The sequence below is a fragment of the Perca fluviatilis genome, chromosome 18 (genome assembly GCF_010015445.1).
Source record: "Perca fluviatilis chromosome 18, GENO_Pfluv_1.0, whole genome shotgun sequence".
NCBI classification, from domain to species: Eukaryota; Metazoa; Chordata; class Actinopteri; order Perciformes; family Percidae; genus Perca; species Perca fluviatilis.
Window position 1 is genome coordinate 25,190,160 of NC_053129.1, and position 20,868 is coordinate 25,211,027.

At 40.1% G+C, this 20,868-nt stretch overlaps 1 protein-coding gene across 3 annotated transcripts in view; it reads right to left on the bottom strand.

Annotated features, from left to right (window-relative positions):
• The window catches only part of sipa1l1 (signal-induced proliferation-associated 1 like 1), a 93,292-nt gene extending 79,130 nt beyond the window's left edge, over positions 1–14,162 (bottom strand). For 2 of the 3 annotated variants that reach the window (XM_039781830.1, XM_039781828.1), the window contains exons 1-2: positions 13,892–14,162; positions 4,824–4,975 (exon numbers count right to left, since the gene is read on the bottom strand). The gene's annotated coding sequence lies outside the window, so the exon portion shown is untranslated. The remainder of the gene's footprint in view (positions 1–4,823; positions 4,976–13,891) is intronic. The other variant, XM_039781829.1, reaches the window with a different exon arrangement.
• Positions 14,163–20,868: the final 6,706 nt, after the last annotated feature.

The following is a 20,868-nucleotide window of genomic DNA, read 5'->3' on the forward strand; positions in this document are numbered from 1 at the left end:
GATACACGTAAAAACGCAAATATCGGCCCGATATATCGGCTGGCTGATAAAATCGGTCTATCACTAATATGAATTCATGAAGCAATAGGAACCCCCTGACAGTTATTTTGTGAAGGTCTGTTCTCTAACTCACTGACTGCAAAGTATAACTGCAACCAAAAAAAGGCAATTTATTTCAAACCAGTATGTGATGACACCATAAAAACATAGAAAACAAGAGCGGCAGGCTGAAGAAAGTCCCTTCATTTCAACCTCTCCTCAACTGTGGCTGTTTTCCTGTGCTTTATGAGATGTTAAACAACTTCAGGCAGTCACTTCATTAACAACAGCCCTGTGGGAACACGTTGAAGACGCTTTACTTCTAAATTTGACCATTGTCATTAGAAAGAACCGCTAGGGCAGTCAACTCTCCCATGCGCCAGTTGCTTCTTAATGAACACGTCGCACATCCATAAACCACTGATTGAGCTTTCCTCCTTGCAGCTGGAGAGACGTAGCGGAGGAATTAGCTAGAAGTTGTCAGAATGCCACTGGAATGGATCAAAGCTCTGTGTGGTAAATCGCCTCAGATGACCATTTAAAAGCACTCTAACGCAATGGAGCGGCCCGCTCAATTTGACTGACTGGGTAACAAGGCATCAACAGTCTGTGTTTACGGTGATAGGTAGCCTGGAAATCCAGACCCAAATCTGAAAGATTAACGGTCTGGCATTGAGTAATGAAATGGCCCAACTCGAGGGGCGTGTATTTGAAAATCTCACTGCACGCAATTGGATAACACTACGCTCAATCACAACAATACACGGGGTGACGTATCCAGAGCCCCATACGCTTAGCTACCAGCGGAGCTAACTGGTAGATTAAACTGTCGTCATCTGTTTAGCTCGCCTCTGGCCCGCCTATATCAGATACACTGATGTGATTGGTGCAGCTCGGCTACAAGGGCATGGTTAACGAGCATCATTACTCAATGCCAGAGCCTCAAATTGTGCTCTCGCGAGAACTCTGGATTTCCAGGGTAGGGGATAGGGGGAGGTGCAGAGGAAACTGGTGCGAGAGGAGGAGAGCAGGGAGGTTTTCTGACAGACAGGGTCAACATCACTTAAACTTCATGTGTCAAGAGTTTTTTCAGCAGAATTGAGGGATGTCAGTAGGTATCTGGTGAAGTGACTAAAAAAAAAAATCTTTAGAAAATCATTTTTAAAAAGCACTTTTTAAGGGCTGCAACTAATGATTATTTTCCATATAAACTAGTCACAATTATTAGTGACTAATGACAATTATTTTTTTTCTCGATTAATTGTTTGGTCTATGACATTCCGATCACAATTTCTCAGACTCCAAGATGACGTCTTCAAATTGCTTGTTCTGTCGACCAACAGTCGAAAACTCAAGGATATTTAGTTTATCATGTTCATTTATTCATTTCAACCTTTATTTATATTCAAGAGATCATTGAGGGGCGACCCTCATTTACAATGTCGAGTCAAATTACAAAGACAAAAAAGAAAGAAAAGAAGCGACACCATCATAAGAAAAATAGAAAGACAATAAAAACTTTCTGAATTGGAAAAATGATTTGATAAAGTTGGGATAATAAGGATGTAAAAGAAAGTACAAATATTAAAGCAAGTGAAAGTAGAAGTTTGCCAGTTTAAACCCACATTTCTAAATTGTCCAAAAGGCAAGTGAGTTGATTTTAAAGGAAGCAGCTAAATCTCACATTTGAGGAGCCAGAGAATGTTTGACATTTGTGCCTAAGAAATGTCTGAAATGATGAATTGGTTCTCAAAATAGTTGTTAGTCATCTTTTGATTGACCAATAGACTAAAATCAACCAGTTTCAGCTATAACCATTTTAATCTAAAAGACAAAAAAATCCCATCACACTAAAATACAGGCCATCTTTACTCAGCGGGTCTTTGTGATTGGAAATGAAAGCACTAAATGCTTGCTCTTGGGGGAATTACTGGAATTGTTGGGTCTTTGTAAATTATAGAGTGTGGTCTAGACCTACTCTATCGGTAAAGTGTCCTGAGATAACTCTTGTTATGATTTGATACTATAAATAAAATTGAATTGAAATAGATTTCCCCTCAGTTTACAGGCTATCCAAGCAAAAGTTCAGGAGGGTCAGCAGGGTTAGGACTGCATTCACTAACTGACACCAGGAACAAAGCCTGTTGGAGCTGGCTTCTCTGCAACAACATACCCCAGTGTGTGAAGCCCATCACTTCCAATCCCGATTGTCCAAATAATCATTAACCAGTTCAGCCCTGAGTAAATATTAGAGATGCACCGATATGAGGACGTAAACCCACACACACATAAGAGGGGGCGGTAGCATGGCACCAGGTTTCATTGTTCTTCAGCAAGTTGAGCTTAGATGAAGAGGAAAACAATGAGGTCATCCCTATTGTGTACACACAGCATTCTCACACAGACTGCATGCCATTGTACACCCAACTAAAAGCATGATGGGATGTACATAGCAAAAGGCTGATGCACTTTTACCAGACATATGGTCTTCACAAAGCCATAAACCTGAAATCTATTAACCCGAGAATGGAAACTCGACTCTGGCTCTCAAGGCCATCACCTTACATGCCAAAACACTCCCCTTCTTGGATGAGCCCAGTGAGCAGAGAGGTTGCAGTGAGTACTACAGATTATGACAGGCCACTTTCCTGTCTTGGTTTCCCATTCCACCACGTGCAAGCCAGATGTTGTATGCCTGGGCATTGTGGCCTAATTTTTCTGGTTTAAAAGAAAATCATCGGCAGGTCCTTGAGCCGGTCCGATCTTGTAGTATAGTTTATGTCCGTGGAATAGGCAATGGAATCAACAGAATAAGCAGATAAATCAATTGGCGGATTAATCAAGTTGGTGATTAACAGAAAATGCATCGATAACTACAATCAATGATATATGAATCGTTGAAGTGATTTATCAAATCAAAATGCCAATATTAGCCAGGTCAAGTTTCTACAAAAAGTTATTAATTGGAAATGAAATGCCTTTCAGTTTCGAACTATTGGTCAGACAAACAAGCCTGAACTGTGATGACTATTTTTCAAATGAAAATAAATAAAATATAGTATATATATTTAATATACTATATAAAATATAGTATATAGCATTTAGTGCTAAACCTAAATGCTACAAAATGACTGAGTGTCAGTGAGGAATTGACTACTATCAGCATTATCTCTCTTTGTGTCAGTACATGGATCTAAAGCAGGAAAGACTATCAAGGGTTCAGCCAAATGCTGCTGCAGCTGCTGCCGCTGCTGCCAGTACAGATGTACGTGTCCACCTCCCCTGGCACAAGGACCTCCTTGGAACCCACAAACGCAAGCATTACGCACAGATCCACCAGAGCTCTTTTCTTCTTGGCACAAATGTGCAAGTGCTTGAGCCTTATTGAACTTTTCTGAGTGAAATGTCATCTATGAAAATGCACTGAATATGCCTCTTTTTCTTCGACCGTTTACTAAAAGCAACTTTTCTTCTAGGACTCTTTAATCCAGATCCATGCCATTTCGTACAAGCCTTTTATAGCAGTCAGCAAAATTTGTAAGGGTGCGACTTAGATTTTTCCTAGGTCGCACCGGTGCACCTAACGTCCTCGAATCCGCTGCCACTCCACGAACAAAGCGATGTCGTTTATATGGATATGGTTTAATGTTGCGTTACATGACCCACTCCTTCTGTGTTTGGAGCTCTCCTCCGCGCAGCCCCGCCCCCATTCACTCACACAGCTCACCTGCAACATGGAGAGACACAGCACCGCCGGTCCAGACTGCTGACATTTGTCTACAGTTTTAATTGTTATTAACACAGCTGTATATTGTTAAGTATGAGAGGGAAACCTGTATTGGTACCAGTGTTTCCGCTGGTAACTCTCTGTTATTGCGGCCGCCACGGCGAAAAACACATTAGAAGTTATTAAATGCAACTAACTTCAGTTCGTTGAGTAATAGCGTGTAAGACGGAGCATGCTGGATCATAGTTCATAAAAATGCAGCGCAGTGACGATACAGACATTTCATAGCCTACACAAGACGTCCCTCTCTCTCTCTCTCCCCCCGTCTTTCGGTCTTTTTATTTATTTATTTTTTTTGATTTCGGCCTTTATTTTGATAGGAAAGCTGAAGACATGAAAGGTGAGAGAGGGGGGGAATGACATGTAGGAAAGGGACGGTTACTTATTTAGTCATACATATTAGAGATTTAAAACCAGGTTAGAGTTGATAACGAGCACTGGTTATTAAGGAAAGCAGAGATGGTACCAACAAAACCAGCTATACACTTTGTTTAAAAAATGATCTCAATCTCTTAAAACTGTCCACTTGTGAGCTTATTTTGACATATTCTCTTTTCATAACTGACATTTTAAAGTAACTTGAGTACTAAACATCTCTGCTAGAAATGTGTGTTCCAATGATCTTAACATAACCCCTCCCAGGCAGCCGCGTTACCAGAAACAACATAGCCACAAGATTATCTGTTTGGTTTGCTGTGGCTCAGTGGGACATAATCATAGCCAGGGAAGAGAACTCAAACTGGCAGTGACATCACAGAGACTGTCAATCACAGCACACTTAATGAATCAATTCCAAGGACAGAAAAACAACTCAAAAGCCTGTTGACTTTGAAGCCAAATTTTCTCTGAACCACGTTTTCACGCTGTAGCGGATCTGCAACGTGTGGTATGACACAGAAGAAGACAACATCCCTTATATATATTCTTCTTCAAAAGGGCAGCCACTTCAAAACTTGCTGATAGCTGCATGATCATTTAATGAAAAAAGAACACTTACTGCCAACAGAGAACAGCTTTGCCAACCTCAAGTAGTAACGGTTTCCTTCAGATCAGACAGGCGACTCCATCCAGCCGCGATGAACAATGACCAGGATAGGTCTTCCTTTAATCCTGTGCCTACATGTGTGACTGGCATCAGAAGAGGTTTCCCTACAGCAGCATATGAAAAAAAGCAGGAGTCTGTTAAGGAAATGGCATATTTTACAAACTCCGGATATACTAACCGTGTGTGTGTGTGTGTGTGTGTGTGTTATATATATATATATATATATATATATATATATATATATATATATATATATATATATATATATATATATATATATATATATATATATATATATATATACACACACACATATACATATTAATACTGTACAGCAAAGGTTACAACAGCAAAACGAGTATCAGACTTTTTCCTTCAACCTTTATTTATAGATCATTGAGGGGCGGCCCTCATTTACAATATCATCGAGTCAATTACAAAAATAAAAACACAGAAAAGTAGCAACACTAGAGCTGGGCAATATGGCAAAAATCAAATATCACGATATTTTTGACAAAATACCTCAATGTAGATATTGTGGCGATATTGTAGTGTGACTATTGATGCTTTTGATTGATAATCACCAATAATGTGGATACAATGATTAGGTGGGTAAAGGCAAATAATAGGAGAGCTAGAACAGTCTGGTAAGACATGACATCACTTTACTGTAATGCAGCCTCTAAAACCAGGAAAAGACCACTTGTATCATATCACGATATTCAAAATCTAAGACGATATCTAGTCTCATATATCGATGTCGATATAATATCGATATATCACCCAGCCCTAAGCAACACCATCATAAGAAAAATTAAAAAAAGACACGGAAACAAAAACAAAATTGGTAAATAAAGTGGGATCATTAGAATGGATACAAAAGACAGTACAATTACTGTATGTAAAGCAGTTACAAGTAGAAGTTTGGAGATTTAAAAGATTTCTAAATTGTCCAAAAGGCAAGGGAGTTGATTTTAAGGAAGTGCTGTAACTGATGCAATTTGTTCCAGGAGTCAGGTGCACTAGTTTTTTCAAGTTCTGACCGAGCGCGTGGAACCTGAAGCAAAAGTCAGTTTGTTGCATTCACCAATCACAGTCAGAGTCCTCAGTCACCAATCACAGTCAGAGTCCTCAGTCACCAATCACAGTCAGAGTCCTCAGTCACCAATCACAGTCAGAGTCCTCAGTCACCAATCACAGTCAGAGTCCTCAGTGCATGCAGAAGACAGGAATGTTATTTTTCCCAAACTGAACTGTGCGCATTATGTAATACAAATGACCATGCTCTTATTCTGCAGTGTGTATCCGAGTAATTCATCAAATTTAGTGGATGTCTCATGACATCAGAATGCTTGGATGCGAACACAAATGTTCCAGGGGCATATGGGTGATAAAAAAATGCAATGCTCCTTGCCTGGTAACTGGATTGTGCTGGACAGCATGTTAGCCAGTGTACAATTATAGTAAGTGATTAATAACCATTTTTCAAGGATATTCTATGCATCACCAGCAGACTTGTTGAGTATGAGTAGCCTTTAACATATAGTTAACCAAACACAGTTTGGAGCCTAGATATAATAATTATAATAATAATAATAATAATAATAATAATAATAATAATAATAATAATAATAAATAGAAAGCAGCTGAAATTAAAAAACATTATATGGGATGAGCCGGTAGGTGTGCCTTCTTTTTTTTTTTTTTTTTTTGTGTAAATGGATTTCTATTCACGTTAAAATCTTTCATTGCACCCCACACAACTCAGTTTGCATGCAGAGTTGATAAAATAGCCCAGGACCCTCAAAAATACAATGCAAAGAACAAGCGACTAGTTGGCCTTGACTTAAAATATTTCAGTTGAAGGTCCACTAATCATTAAAGAAAAGGCCGACAAGCAAGCTAAAAAAAACAGAGGGCTTTAGGGCTCAACTTAACACAGAAATGGGGGAGAATCAGGACAGGCTTCGGACAGGAATAAAATCACATTACATCTCCACGAAAAAACTAAATTTGCCTGAACGAGGCTTTAAAGGCTAAAACTTCCAATTACAGAGCTTCCGTGGGTAAAACCTATTGCATAATAAAAGTGCTTTAAAGTGCTCATATTATGCTCATTTTCAGGTTCATGAGGTTATATCAGAATAGGTTTACATGGTTTAATTGTGTTGTACTGCGCATTGCTGCAGCTCCTCTTTTCACCCTGTGTGTTGAGCTCTCTGTTTTAGCTAACGAGTGAGGCATCTCACTTCTATTCCATCTTTGTTGGGAGTCGCACATGCGCAGTAGCTAGGTAAGGACTACTAGCCAGTCAGAAGCAGAGTATGAGGGCGTGCTACGCTAGCAGCTAGGCGAGCGTTATAACGTGTGTTACAAAGTGAAGCACGGTCGTCACGGAAGTAAAGGCTGGACTACAACAGAGCTGTTTGGAGCAGTTTGTGAACAGTGTTTTCTAATGGAGATGGTAAGTCCCTTTGGGGTGGACTTTGGGCTTTTTCACTTAAACCATGTAAAACTATTACATGCAAAAAAAAGATATAAAGCAAAGGGAAAAAGGCAAAACGCATAATATGAGCACTTTAATCTCTTAATAGAATGTTCTTTGTAAAATTGCAAAACATTATCTTTCATCTCTCAAATGATTCTTCACTTAGTTTCTTGAAAGATGTATGCCTATCTGGCTGAAGCTTGCCCACTGGAGGGCATTGCTGTTAAACTTGAACATGATGGTTGTTGAAATTGTACGAGAAATTCTGGTTCCAGATTGACAACCATGAAATCACAGCTTCATCACATCACTAGCCTAGAAATCTAGGCGCACCCTAGCGGCAGCAAATTTAATTTGCAGCCAGGGGGGGGGGGGTCTAGGCACTCTCCGTTGACTTGCGAGCTGGAAAAACCAAACTCTGGTCAGGCCAATCACATCGTGTATAGAGTCGGTGGGCGGGCTTATGGCTGCTGGTGCTGCTGGGAACAGCGGTCTTCTGGAAGACTTGGAGGTGAGCTTTTCTTTGAGAAAAGAACAGCACAGAAATCATTCCTAAAAAAAGGAAGATTTGTTCGGAGTTTTGCCGACCGGATACGGCAAAAGTTTAATCTATCAACTAGCTTCGCTACCTTCTTCGTTGCTCTGCCTGGTTGTAGCTCTATCCTATTGCGTGCAGAGGGAATCTGAAAGACAACCGTTTATCCTGCCCCTCGGATTAACCAGACCCAACATCTTGATGTGGGTCTGGCTTGTCAGGCTATCACATCACATATCAAGTGTTTCCATTCACCTATATTGATGCACGGACATGAAAGAACAATTTAAACTTTCTCAATTAAACCAAATTCCCAAAGACTTCTCTTCATTTTTCTCTTGTGGATGTGGTTAGATGGCCAGGGCGATATGTATTGTTTCCGGCTAGCAAACGCTATTTTTCTACTACAACAACGCGTCAACTACAGCTTCAACTTATGACAAAACTACGCTGTAGCCTAGTTCATTCACTCCAGACGAGTTGATGGAAACGCAGCTTTTGCATTTCTTGCAACATTTCAATTGTTCGCTTAAAATTCGCTTGACAGTTGAAAGGAAACAACTCAACTATTGGGTGTTGAAATAGCTATGTCATTATCTGACAAATAGCTTGCATAAATTTCAGGTTGCAGCTCCACACACTCAAACTAATTTCCCCCAAATAGCGCCGGAGAGACAGCAACAATTAACAAATCCAACAGGGTCAGAAAAGCACTTCCATCAGTAATACCAGCCCAGGCAGCCAACAGTAGCAACATCCTTTCAGTCATTCAGCAAGACAGAAATGTGAGAGCTCGGTCTGCTTGACAACAGATGGCAAGGCAGTTGGTGGGAATTTCGGCAATGCTACCGTACATGTTTGGGGATAAGATTTACAGTTCTCCTGCACAGTCATCATGGTGTCGAAGACAGGAAATCATTCTGAGACAAATCATCCATTTCACACACAAATCCATTTTTTTAAGCAGATTAATGAACACATGTTCCACCTGCATTTGACTTTTCAAACCAGACCGTTGCCACGTTGGGACTGTTCTCTCAGTTTTGCCAACTATTTATAACAGATCACAACTAACTCATAGAATCCTACTCAACTTTGTGTGAAATACCTATAAAAAATAAAGTTACCCCAACAACGTACACTTTTGGCTTAGAGGGCTAGAAGAACATGGTTACAACAATCCTACAATTATCCAATTGCATGGTATTCCAATATTTATTATGAGTTTATCCTTTCACGTTTACCCAAAGCTGAGCAGTGTCATACCTACATTAAATCCCTGAGCAGGAGCAGAATCACAAAGCCAGATGGAATGTGTGTTGAACCATGCACATCAATCTCAAACACTGGTACATTTTGGATCAATGCATAAGCCTAAAAGGGGGGCAATTAAGGCCACATGAAGGTAACAACAGTTCGAAGGATGAAATACTCCTCTAGATGCAACTTGGGTTCTGCCTTGTTCAAAAAGTAATCTTCAAAGGTTTAGCTTTATCAGCCTGCTGTGCTTGAGCAGAGGTTTCCAATGTTATTATGTCCTTAATAGGCTTTGATAGACTAGAAGGAATATTTATGTTTTTAATAGAAGTCACTTTTGGACTACCTATCTAAATTTGCTTGTATTGCCAGTATCGTAAGTACTTGTCAATCTATGTAAAAATGTAGGTTTTAGCTGGTGTTAACTGTCCACCCTGGCTTGTACTATTGCTTGCTAGCTAATGCTAATGCGGACAGTGTCTGTCTGTCTTTGTTTCATGATGTTTTTATAGATCCTTTTTGCTCATCTGTCACAACTGAAATCTGGGCTTTTTATATTTATATTTATATATATATATATATATATATATATATATATATATATATATATATATATATATATATATATATATATATATATATATATATTTTCACCCAATTCCCCTTCTTGCCTCTGGCTCTTTGCAATGGATATGCAAAAGAGCTGTTCACTGACCAGAGGGTTTACAGCAGGGCTACTCAACTACACTGTTCTGGGGGACACATTTTCAGAAGCCTAATACACAGTGAGGAACATAGCTATATCTATGGTGAGGAGAAAGAATAAAGAATGCATGATGACGTCATTCACGTGCCAGTAGCTACTAGCTACTGGCTAGCTACTGGCGCCTAGACAGCTGTGTTTAGCTAACGTTAGTTATCATCTAATGTTGGCTTGAATGGTAGCTAGCTTACGGCTGCAGAACACAACTATCTATAGTAGCTAACGTTAGCTAACGTGAACGTTAGCTACTAACCTAAGCTGTTTTTTATGAGTGGTCAAGGAGAGAAATTGCAGTTTAGTAATCCGTCTCCCTGCCCAACATGACATCATGACTTTGCGTAAACATACACGCCACTTTCCTAAAGCCAAATGGCGTGTTATCTGTATGCATTTTGAGCTATCCACATGTATGTCTACGCTGTATACAGCTGTATACGCCAAGTGGCGGGTTATCGCAAGAACGTGCTGTACTATCGCGAGAACAGCGTCACGCGCTCGTAAAAAAAACTTGAAAAAACGCCACACGCGGGACGCGATCCCGGCTCTCTTGGGTCAAAGTCCTGCGTTTTACCCATCCGCGGACTTACGTCTTTTCATACTACTCACTAATGTGAAAATTCACACGTAATGTAGGTCGATGGCGGCCGTACGGCGTTGATAAACATGCTACAAAGCGATTATGCGTCTTGATAACACGCCAAAATGGCATACGAATTGGCGTTTCATACATACGCCACTTTATCAGATCAGTCTGCCCTGCCAGTGTGCAGCGTGTTTAAAAATAAAATACATTGTGTTCAATGGAGAAGAAAAATATAAGTTTTTTACCCAGACATTTAAAAAAACTAAACATTTTAAAGCTGTAATTGCAATACCATGAAACCGTGATGTTTTTGCTGAAGGTTATCATACCGTCAGAATCGTATAAACCAGCCCATGCCTACTTGAGAGGGACACTAGTTCATCCATAACAGTGGTACTCTTGACTCTCCCTTCCAACATCAGACCATTTCTGACATGTCTCCTGTCAGACCAGACAAATAATGTGAATTATGCCAACAGTCCGTGCTAATTAGCTGGCATCCTAGAGCCATCCTAGAGTGATTTTGCTGTTGCAGTTGGCAGAGATGCATTTAACACAAAGGTCTTGAAATAGGTGTCATTAACTTCAGGTTAAGGTCAAAATCTGTACAGTATTTGAGCAAGAAGGCCACCTTAAAAATCTCTATGCAGGAAAAACAGCCAGGTCCTAGTAGTTTTATTAAATTATTCTGCCCTGCAATGTGATCTATTCACTGTTAACGAGTATTTCTTGCTCCGGTATTTCTCAGGAGACAGCCCACCCCAAGACCTTAAACGGAGGGAACTCACATTCCAATCTCCAGCATGCAGAGAGACAGAGAAGAAGGGGAGGGAGACAGAAACGCAGAGAAAAGAAGAAATGAAGACCACAGAGAGGGAGGGGGAATGGGAACAAGAGAAAAAGATAGATAAGGTGAGGGATGTGGACAGAAATGATGAGAATGTCAGTCCTGACATGCTTTCCACAACAGGAAGGAAGCAGGACGAGAGAGAAAGGCAATGTCAGTGACGGGAGGAGGGAGGAGGGAATTGTGGGAGGTGGAGAGTAAAGAAATAGCGACAGAAGTGAGACAGAAGGGGAGGACGAGGCAGAGATGTAAGAAAGTAGCCGGGTAAGGGAGGGGGGCATAGTGAGGCTAGTGTGGGAGATTGTAAACAGGTAGGACCCCATCTGTAGCTCCTGTCAGCGCAATGCATTGCATATAGACAGTGAAAGTGCAAGCTGGCCAGCTATGAGATTGAAATGTCCTCTTTTTCCTGATTTTGCATTTGCCAGATTTCTCTTTGTGTGCACTGCCAAACGCCTTGCCTGTTCCAGATAGGCCTAGGCTACACATTAGAGGATTTTTTTTTTTTTGAAAAAGCAACCACATCCCGATCAAAGTGCATCTTGTACAAATATACAGCTAAAGACCTTGCTTGCAAGCAACAACAAAGGCCCGGGGAAAATCTTCATTTGAAACTCCCAATAAGAGCTCCTACTGTGCCTAAGCTGGAGAGGGCTGAAGCCCTTTCAAAGACAAAGTTGGTTTTTTTTAGCCAAGTCCAGCTGCTTAATCCAGGAACACCTAGAGAGATGTTCCAGCTGCTCTACATCTCAAAAGCCCTTTCATAATCTTTTAGTTGCCCAATAGCACCCCTGACATTTTTTATTTTCCCTTTCCTTTTTTCTTTTCTCCCACCTCCCCTTTAATTCGGCAGCTACATGTGTCGCAGAACATGTGCGCCGCCACCTACACACAATTTCAATTGCCTACGTAATATTGGAAATGCAACACAGCCTCCAGATCTGCTCAGCCGCAGCATTCACAGGCACAGACAAGAGGGTAATGATGGCTTGGGATGTTCAACTGCTAACAAATGAGAGTTTGGGGGGGGGGGGTCCGACACAGGGGCTGCAGTAGCCAAAGCAAAGCAGACAAAGCAGTTGAAATGCTGTCTCAGAGAGAATATATCTTCAATGCCGCTGTTGTGCTTCAAGTTGAGAATCTGGCCCACCCCAGCCACCCGATAAATAGAGAGGAGATCTCTTTGACGTGTCCATTTAGGACTTGTCAAAGGAGGAAGCATTATGTTTCTGTGTGTGTATGTAAGCCCCCTGGGAGGCTGAAGCTGGTAGCCTGGGGACAGACTCCACAGGTTGAGATAGCAGCAATAACAGAAGACAGAGCAGCTACAAGGGGAGAGACACTTACAACAAGAATTCCTCTCAGGGTGTCATTACAGAGAGAAGAGCTCAGACACATGGACTAACAAACTTGCATATAAACTAACTTTAAGGAGTGCACTATATTCAGATATATTTGAAGAATTTAGTTTGCTCATTTTGTGTTCGAAGCCTTGAGGGCACCTTCATCACTTAAATGTAGCTTAAATTAATCCCTTAAGTTACATCACTATTCATATCTGACTAGACAGCACAGACGGCCATTTTGATTAATGAAAGGTTTTGACAGAGCACTGGGTAGAAATTATGCTTCAACTTGATATGGGATTTCCTGCAAGCTCCTAGGTGTGCAATGTGTCCTTCAGTAACAGATTATGCATGACTAATAACATTTTAATAAGCCAGAATCCTGGTTTTCAGAGAAACAAATAAACTTTCCCTGCAAAACACAACACACGTCGCACTTCACTGCAGGATTTCTACGTGCATCCACACCTTCCAGAGATTTGGTGAAGGCACTGCCAACGTCCAAACAAACAACCCATGCAAACGACAGCAATGCGGGACAACAAATTGCACTGTGTAATCCTGACTTTGCACGAAGAGCTTCAGGAGAGAAAGAGCTGCTTCAGAAGTATGACAGGTATTTCCTCTGGTGACGGTTGTGTCCACAAGTAAAAAAGATGGTCAGCGAGGGTGAGATGGACAGGAAACCAACAAGAGCAACTGCAGCTAGACATCCAAATTATACAGCAGTCACGCAGGAACTTAACCAAACAACAATTACATTTATCTGATCGTCGTTTTGATGGGGTTCCTGTTTCTTTAAGAGCCACGGTGTCTCAATTTTAAACTGTGTGATTGTCTGGAGAGGCATAACATTTTAACTGAATGGTGGCCCGAAATAGAAATGTTTAGCTAACGACATTATTGATATACGAGCACGTTAAAATGAAGCTAACTAAATCAGCTAGAAAATGAGGCATACGGTTTGTGAGCCGTGACACACCACAGAGTAACGTTACTAACATTATCCGACTGCTAGATAAACTTTTTAGTGTAGTTCCCGGAAGCGTTGCCTGAAATCTTTGTATGGATCGCATGCACGTTTACTCAAATGCTGGAATGCACAGATAACAAATAAACCATGAACAACGTGACTAAAAACTAACAGTGTTGATATCGCCTGTGTCAGTGGGTAGACCAACGGAGGAGAGAGTGCGCTCACCTTTATGAATTTCCACCTTGTCGGCGTTTAAGAGAGGAAAAATAACGCTCTCGCTGGTCAGTCACCGGCGTACACACACACCGTCACGAACCGGCTGTAAATACTAAGCAGCAGAGAACCTCTGAATCTGTTCACCTTTTGCGTCTGTTGTTGACGTGCACTCCGCCGACCGCCTCTCGGTTTGTTCAAATCAGAAGTTCATCTAAAAGTTGCAGCGGTTCGCTCCGCCTCGCGACGACGATGAGGTCACCGCCTCTCAACCATAGTATGCTCTCAACTCCTCTGGGCTCTATGCTCGCGATACGAATCCGAGCGGTCTAACTTGTAGACTGCGCAGTCTCGCGAGAGTTTAACAAAATGCACAGGCGGGCAGATTGCTGGTGAAAGGATGGGAGAGAGGAAGAGCGTTGCTCTGGCAACAGAATCGGATGGGCTTTTTTTTTTTTTTGCGACGTTTTCCCTCCTCAAGCAACTGGTGTTTGGGTGTTGATGGTTAAACTCCGGTAGCTGGTATTGCACCAGTTTGCATCCAGTATAGCAAAATGACTGCACAGCCACCAGAAAGCAATAGCCTACCTGGATTGTGTGATACCAGGTATTCTGGGTATATTTATAAGATGAAGGTGACTCATTTATGACATCATAATGAGCCACAGTCATACTCTTGTAGCACCTCATGTAGATTAACTGTTTAGAACGATCCAATATTGAGCTTGAAGGTTCATTTTTTACAATTTTTGAAGAAAATCTGTCCAATAAGTCCAATATTCACTCTCCTTTTAGCCCTGTTAAAGTCCACCAACTTCGCAAGAACTGGCTTTAGCTGCTAGATGTTTGACTTTCTTTACCCGCACTTGGTAACTTTCACTGCCATTTTGTACTGTGCATGCAGTGCACAGTGGGTTTATCAGAACAGTTTTGCTGGAAATAGCTAGGCTACTCACTGTGGCTGGAAATGTGGCTGATGAGAGCAGTTAGACTGAATCAAAATAGTAACATTCTGGATCTTAAAAGTCATGACTTTTATGTGAGCTGAAAGACTAATTCGCTCCATAAATATTTTTTTGACTTTTAACATTCATTTGATCCATTGTTAACATAAAGATATTCATTAGAGCAGCTTGAAATACTGTTTTACACAGTGATTTGTATCATCCCATTGTGCTGATGAGTGCTCCTCAAGACCTGTAAACAGACTTTGACTTTGCAGTAGCCTGCTTGAGTAAATGTAGGCTACTTACTTTTTTCCCACTTCTGATTATTTGGTATCCCTAAGGAAAAGTTGATCTTTGATGGCCTCTGCGCATCCCTGAGATCACAACCAGTGAGACTCCTTTAATTAAAACCTGTACAGAGTCCTGTTTACCAATGTACCATTGCCGTGGTTGTTTATGCCCCCCAGCTTTTGCGTAATGGCATAAATAATAATGTGTCAGATGATTTTGAAAGACCCACCAGATAGTAAATGTCACAAACTAAAAGTCTTAACGAAATGAATATACTATAGACAGCAACAACGACGCATTTAGTGCAAAAACTGATGATAACTTCAATGCTGTAAGCCCAGCTTTTCAAATTCCACCTGCTTGCTTTGCTCACATACATTAATTATTTCAGCATACAATTTTAATTAGATAAGAGAAAGAACACTGCCCTAATTAAAGCAGCTCAGCAGGTACCAACAGAAGGAGTGGGTGAATAGTATGGGAGTCACAGGAATTCATTTCTCTTTCCTACATAATCACCTGTGAATAGTTACAACCTTGTTCTCTGTATTCTCTGTTCGCAAAGTCTGTCTGTCTTTTCTTCTCTATAATTATTAATTCTGGTTCCGGGGACAGTACTTCATATTCTCATCTTCATTTACTCATTCTCTTTACATTTACCTCTGCCTTCCTTTCCTTTCCATCTACACACCCATTATTCTAAAATGTCATCCAGGATTACATAATCTAATAAAGACAAAGGAAAAGAGATTACCGTCATTGAAACCCTCTCTATTCCTGTAGCTCTGTGGGTCCTAACACTACCCACCCCATTCTGTCATGGGGCGGATATTAGTGTGGGCGGTTTGTATTGTTCTCTGGTGAAATACTGCTCCCCCAGGATTACCTCAAGTAGTCTAATTGGGTTAGCCACAGAATGCAATTCAGAATGGATTAAAGCATAGAGAAGACACATCACCAACAACGATACATGACTTACTGTTTGTCACGCCAATAAAATAATGAGGCATCAGTTACTTGGGCAGCAGAAAATAGTGACAACTTGAGAACACTTTTTGAGAAATTATGAGGGTTATATGGCCTGAGAAGTGTCCGGTATCTCCTTGAATCTGTTTAATTTACGAAAACAATGTAATAAGATCTTTCTAAACACCCTACACTCAAACTACATTATTAGATTAAAAGACAAATGACACATTGATCCACCATTCTTAAGAAAAGAATATTTTAAGAGGCAGGCTATGCAGCCTCTCAAAATACTAACTGTCTGAGGAACCTGTGTGTGTGTGTGTGTGTGTGTGTGTGTGTGTGTGTGTGTGTGTGTGTGTGTGTGTGTGTGTGAGACCTTACTTGTTTGTGCCAATATTGTAATAAACACTATCAAATGCTGACATTTCTTCCCTCAAAACTTTCAAGCTCATTTTCCTCCAGAGTGTACAACTGAAATAGCTGACTGAAAGGGAAAATACATAGCTATATCCCAATTTTATTTAACCAACTAATGTGTTGTACAGTATTATAGATATTATATTTAGGATTAATCTTTAAGGAAGCACCAATCCAACTTTTTCTCTCCTAATGTCGATTCTGATACCTCAACCTAAGGTATTTGCTGATGCGGAGTATCAATACAATACTGATAATGGAAATGTTGAATTTTATAATAACATTAAAAGTATTTAGTGTGGATCAGCCAATACCCTCATCATAATAATCTTTATAGTATACTTTTTCAATTTTTTTTTGTTTGTGCACAACAAAGAACTGTACTTTATGGTTTTTGACGGGGAATTATAAAATATACAACTTTGGAAATCAACCCCTCGATATATGAAAAAATAGAAATAGAAAATAAAATAGCTTCCATTTGCATTGTGTATTGCGGGACATTCAAAAGTCGCTTTTTCAGTGTGAATGTACAGTACTGCATTAACAAAATATGGTTACAATTTGTATGTAGTTTGAAATTGGTCTTATCAAGCTATAAACTTTGTTCCAGTTCCTTACATTATTATCTACAGTATGTACTAGAAATTGTATTGTATCATGTTTATTTTGTTAGTATACAATAAAACTATTAGTGTGTCCCAATTCCATACTACATATTAATTGTATACAATGAATGTTTGCTATATACCAATTGTCCTAATATACCGTTTTTGCAGTTAGTATACAAAAAAACAGCATAGTACTTTTCTGTTTTGTACAGGAAATTATACAGTAGTGTCCTGATGGACATCAATGCAACTGTGACTTTTCGAATACCACGGCCAATTAAACATTAACAAAGACAAAGCTAAATGTTCCCCCAAGGATGTAATACGTATTTCTTTGTTGTTTATTTCTTTGTTTTGTTGCCCAAAATCTTCCTGGAGCTGTTCACCAATTTGTTTTTAATGTTTTGCTACTGTGAGTAGCTCCTCCATGTCCTTTGTGCATTGCATTGTGGGGCAACAATGTTTCTCAACACTACACTCAAACTCTCTACTGTTTTTGTTTGTGTTTCATCAGAGGTGTCAAGTAACAAAGTAGGATACTTCGTTACCTTACTTAAGTAGAAATTTTGGGTATCTATACTTTACTGGAGTAATTATTTTACAGCAGACTTTTTACTTCTACTCCTTACATTTTCACGCAATTATCTGTACTTTCTACTCCTTACATTTTAAAAATAGCCTCGTTACTCATATTTCAGTTTGGCTTGTCTTCATCCTGGCTTGTCATCGTTAAAAAATACACACACACAAAACAAAAACCTATCCAGATAAATCGCGCCATCCGGATAGAGTGAATTTGATTGTGGTTGGATGAGAAGTATAAACATATACCATTCCGACACCCTATTGGTTTGTACGCGATCCATCGCACCTGCACAGACCCGGTGCTAATACGGCACCGGTGCCTTAACGACCGTTATCTACCGGACCGAATAGCAATTCGGATTTCGGTGCCTTATTTAGGTGCCACTTAAATGCCTGCGCTTCTCTCTGATGCTCCGAAAATGGACATTAGAGGGAACTGAAACATCGCCGCACGGGACGCTAGTCAACACTAGACTCGACAGCAGGTAACGCTAGCCTAGCGTTAGCTAGCAGCTAAACACAGTTAAAATGCGGACAGCTAAACGGTGTAAAAGTGTATTTCACTGGAGAGGATTGTAACACCAGACTGTAGCTGCCGTTGTCTGAAAAACACAGACTCAGCCTGAAATAAGTTATTATATTACATTTTTAATAAATCATTTAATTTTGACCCTGTGGCCTTAGCAATACACAAGTCTTTCTTTAATGTCGCCTTGTGCTCCTTTTTTAAATTTAAACTTTTAATTGTTTTATATTTTTGAACATACAGAACAGATAAATACAATTGAACAAGGTGCTCCTTTTTTTAAATATATAGAGATAGAGAGAAGAAATGTGTCACCTTTTTCAGCCCTTCTGAGTTTGCAGGTATGATTTTAATATAACATTATAGTCATTAATGTCTTTAGAAAAAACATTTTTTGTGGAGGTGGGGCGGGCTAAGCTTTTGTCCTTAATGGCATTTTTTTCCCCTTACATTACTTTTACTTGTATACTTTAAGTAGTTTTGATACCAGTACTTTTATACTTTTACTTGAGTAAAAAGCTTGAGTTGATACTTCAACTTCTACAGAAGTCTTTTCAAACCCTAGTATCTATACTTCTACTTGAGTAATGAATGCAAATACTTTTGACACCTCTGAATATCATTTTCCAATATGGATACATTACATACTAAAACGTGCTTAAATTTAGTTTGTAGTATGAATGTGGTACAAAACTAAAGAAAATGTTGCAGTTCCCACCTGGTAGCAATGGTGGCCTTTCATTCCATGAGTTACTGGGCTTGTCTTTGCACTTGCAGCATCTTGGCTTGTACCTCCTTCACTATTATCTTTCATGTTCTCTCTTGGCGGTATGATAGACTGATGTGTGGTGAAAGAAGACATCTTAATGAGGGAGTTTTTGAAGCTCAGTCTTTGACCCCTACTCTTTTACAGCATGCCCTTTAGATCACAGCATCAAACGTTGTGCCATCATATCTGATGGTGACTGTCTGAGATATATTAAGATGTCAAGTAGTGAAGTCAGACATGGGGCGACCACCTATAGGATACATGACCACAGTAACCCAGAGAGGGAGAACGGTGGAATTCCTGGCTCTGTTGCCCCTTGAAGCAGAGGAATGAAAAGAATGGGCCCCATTCACAAAGTTCCACTCAAGCGGCGCTCCTAAACTAATAGAGATCAACATGAAGAAAGGCGACAAGTTGTTTTCACACACACTGGCTCTTTTATCCTCATTTCTAAGGGGCATTATGCAGACAGTGTGCTCCTAAAATAGATAGAATTTGATGCGCTTGTTTTTCATAAGTGGAGACCACTGTGTCTTGATTGAAGTGTGTGCCCAATTAGTGTTTTGTTGCACATTGTTATTGTGAGAGGAAACTAGTGGGATTAATTCACCAGGCTGAATGATTGGCAAACATTTTAGGACAGGAGAACAGAAACTTTTTTTTCTTCTTTTTTGCTGGTTGACAGTGTTTCTTTATTGGCTTATTGTTTATCAGTCAAACACAGTTACGAAGAGCAACTCTGAGTGGAAAATGGAGATGGCCCTGGGTGTTACAACAACCTGACTCAAGAAAGAGACCAGTTACAACACCTGGCTGAAGAAGAGGACAAAACCAACTCATGATGTTCAGTTGATCGCTACTTCAAAAGAAAGAGCAAATGCTTAGAGATGGACAACTTTTTTTTTTGTTGGCCCTTACATCTTGACAAGGACTGGGGGGCATTTCGAGCAAAGTGGATACTTTATGTCCCATGCATGAAAAAGAAAAAGAAACACAAATAAGAGCAAAACAAGAGTCTGTAGCAACCCTAGCAGCTCTGTGAGGCTGTACTCAGGTACAGCTGTGCTTTGAGCTAAAAGCTAACTTCAGAATGCTACCGTACTCACGATCACAATGTTAACATGCTAACTAGTTTAGCAGGTAATGTTTACCATGTTCACCATTTAGTTGAGCGTGTGAGCATGCTAACACTCGCTTATTAGCACCACACACAAAGTACAGCTGAGGCTGATGGAAATGACATTATTTATTATTTTGATATCATGACCTTAACCAGGACAAGCACTTTAGAGAATGGACAGATGATTGGTGTTGTACGGAAGAGGATTAGGGCCAAATGCATTTGAGTTCTGAGTTTAAAGTCAGAATTCTGAGAAACAAGTCACTTAATTGTAAGTCGCTTTGGATAAAAGCGTCAGCTAAATGACATGTAATGTAATGTAATGTAATTCTGAGTTCAAAGTCAGAATTCTGAGGCTACATTTACATTGCTATGTTCTGGTTTTTAAGAGGAGTTTTGAACCAAAAGCGATCTACGTGCACCCAAGGGTTTTTAGCTACAGTAGAAGAAATAATCCCTGTTTAAACTGTCACGCCCAAACCGCATATTTCATGAACATTCTCGCGTACTGGGCATGCGCATGCCGGGGTAAACAGGAGGCAGCATGTATACTCCACCCGTTGCTGGTAGATACCATGGTAACGTTAGTAGCTCAGTCTCAGAGAACGAGACGAGAAACTTCTCCAGTTTAGAGGCTCTGAAACGCCAGAGCAGCGTGAATGCGAGGTGTAAACGTAGCAAAAGATATTCGTTTTTAAACCAAAACGTAGCTGGAAAGAAATGTAAATGTAGCCTATGAAAAAAGTCAGAATTC